General features: G+C 42.5%; 1 non-coding gene across 1 annotated transcript; it reads right to left on the bottom strand.

The window, feature by feature from the left end:
- Positions 1–270: 270 nt before the first annotated feature.
- Positions 271–343, bottom strand: TRNAS-CGA (transfer RNA serine (anticodon CGA)). Its single transcript has one exon. It is a non-coding gene; the product is annotated as a tRNA-Ser (tRNA).
- Between the last annotated feature and the right edge of the window lie 2,330 nt (positions 344–2,673).

Genomic DNA, 2,673 nt, shown 5'->3' with positions numbered 1-2,673 from the left:
CATTTGGCGTCAGGTAGCACGTGAACTTATTATGAGCGGGCAGCTGATTGATAGTCCCTAGTATACAACCTAATAACACCATGTCTGCCAGTACGAGACCCTCGTTTAATGAAATAAGGAAAAGAAGTGTATACCTAAGGGCTCGTTTTTCCGTGTTTTAACACAATAAAAATAAGATGTCACAGACAGTAATGCCAAGGATTGTACAGGGGAAGTCATTAGAACCAATGAAATGTAAATAAGAAGAAAGAAAGTGGATAAAAGATTACCAGCCGTGAGCAGGAATCGAACCTACGACCTTCGAATTTCGCGTCCGCTGCTCTAACCACTGAGCTACCACAGCGGCTTTCCCTCCATCCAATTTTTTGGGTTTATACGTGAATTTAGAAGTACGAGTGACAGTCAGCGCCATCTATAAGCCAAGCAACGAGTGTGAAAACACTCTTTTATGCGCATGTTTGGCGTCACGTAGCACGTGAACTTATTATGAGCGGGCAGCTGATTAATAGTCCCTCATATACAACCTAATGACACCAAGTCTGCAAGTACGAGACCCTCGTTTAATGAAATAAGGAAAAGAAGTGTATACCTAAGGGCTCGTTTTTCCGTGTTTTAACACAATAAAAATGAGATGTCACAGACAGTAATGCCAAGGAATGTACAGGGGAAGTTATTAGAACCAATGAAATGTAAATAAGAAGAAAGAAAAGTGGATGAAAAAATAACCAGCCGTGAGCAGGAATCGAACCTACGACCTTCAAATAAAGCGTTCGAAGCTCTAACCACTGAGCTACTACAGCGACCTTCCCTTCATCCACTTTCTTGGGTTTACACGTGAATTTAGAAGTAGGAGTGACAGTCAGCGCCATGTATAACCCAAGCGACGAGTGTGAAAACAATCTTTTATGCGCATGTTTGGCGTCACGTAGCACGTGAACTTATTATGAGCGGGCAGCGGATTAGTAGTCCCTCGTATACAACCTAATGACACCATGTCTGCCAGTACGAGACCCTCGTTTAACGAAATAAGGGAAAGAAGTGTATACCTAAGGGCTCGTTTTTCCGTGTTTTAACACAATTATAATGAGATGTAACAGACAGTAATGCCAAGAAATGTACAGGGGAAGTTAGTAGAGTCAATGAAATGTAAATAGGAAGAAAGAAAGTGGATAAAAAATTACCAGCCGTGAGCAGGAATCGAACCTACGACCTTCGAATAACGCGTCTGCTGCTCTAACCACTGGACTACCGCAGTGGCTTTCCCTCCACCCAATTTTTTGGGTTTATACGTGAATTTAGAAGCACGAGTGACAGTCAGCGCCATCTATAAGCCAAGCAACGAGTGTGAAAACACTCTTTTATGCGCATGCTTGGCGTCATGTAGCACGTGAACCTGTTATGAGCGGGCAGCTGATTAATAGTCCCTCATATACAACCTAATGACACCAAGTCTGCCAGTACGAGACCCTCGTTTAATGAAATAAGGAAAAGAAGTGTATATCTAAGGGCTCGTTTTTCCGTGTTTTAACACAATTATAATGAGATGTAACAGACAGTAATGCCAAGAAATGTACAGGGGAAGTTAGTAGAGCCAATGAAATGTATATAGGAAGAAAGAAAGTGGATAAAAAATTACCAGCCGTGAGCAGGAATCGAACCTACGACCTTTGAATAACGCGTCTGCTACTCTAACCACTGGACTACCGCAGTGGCTTTCCCTCTACCCAGTTTTTTGGGTTTATACGTGAATTTAGAAGCACGAGTGACAGTCAGCGCCATCTATAAGCCAAGCAACGAGTGTGAAAACACTCTTTTATGCGCATGTTTGGCGTCACGTAGCACGTGAACCTGTTATGAGCGGGCAGCTGATTAATAGTCCCTCATATACAACCTAATGACACCAAGTCTGCCAGTACGAGACCCTCGTTTAATGAAATAAGGAAAAGAAGTGTATACCTAAGGGCTCGTTTTTCCGTGTTTTAACACAATAAAAATGAGATGTCACAGACAGTAATGCCAAGGAATGTACAGGGGAAGTTATTAGAAGCAATGAAATGTAAATAAGAAGAAAGAAAAGTGGATGAAAAAATAACCAGCCGTGAGCAGGAACCAAACCTACGACCTTCGAATAACGCGTTCGAAGCTCTAACCACTGAGCTACTACAGCGACCTTCCCTCCATCCACTTTTTTGGGTTTATACTGAATTTAGAAGTAGGAGTGACAGTCAGCGCCATCTATAGGCCAAGCGACGACTGTGAAAACACTCTTTTATGCGCATGTTTGGCGTCACGTAGCACGTGAACTTATTATGAGCGGGCAGCTGATTAGTAGTCCCTCGTTTACAACCTAATGACACCAAGTCTGCCAGTACGAGACCCTCGTTCATTGAAATAAGGGAAACAAGTGTATACCTAAGGGCTCGTTTTTCCGTGTTTTAACACAATATTAATGAGATGTCACAGACAGTAATGCCAAGGAATGTACAGGGGAAATTATTAGAACCAATGAAATGTAAATAGGAAGAAAGAAATGTGGATGAAAAAACAATAACCAGCCGTGAGCAGGAATCGAACCTACGGCCTTCGAATAACGCGTTCGATGCTCTAACCACTGAGCTATCACCGCGGCCTTCCCTCTATCCACTTTTTTGGGTTTACACGTGAATTTAGAAG

Source organism: Rhipicephalus microplus, chromosome 2, assembly GCF_043290135.1.
Source record: "Rhipicephalus microplus isolate Deutch F79 chromosome 2, USDA_Rmic, whole genome shotgun sequence".
Taxonomy (NCBI): Eukaryota; Metazoa; Arthropoda; class Arachnida; order Ixodida; family Ixodidae; genus Rhipicephalus; species Rhipicephalus microplus.
Note: the sequence above shows the minus strand (reverse complement) of the source record. Positions and strands in the feature narration are given on the sequence as shown.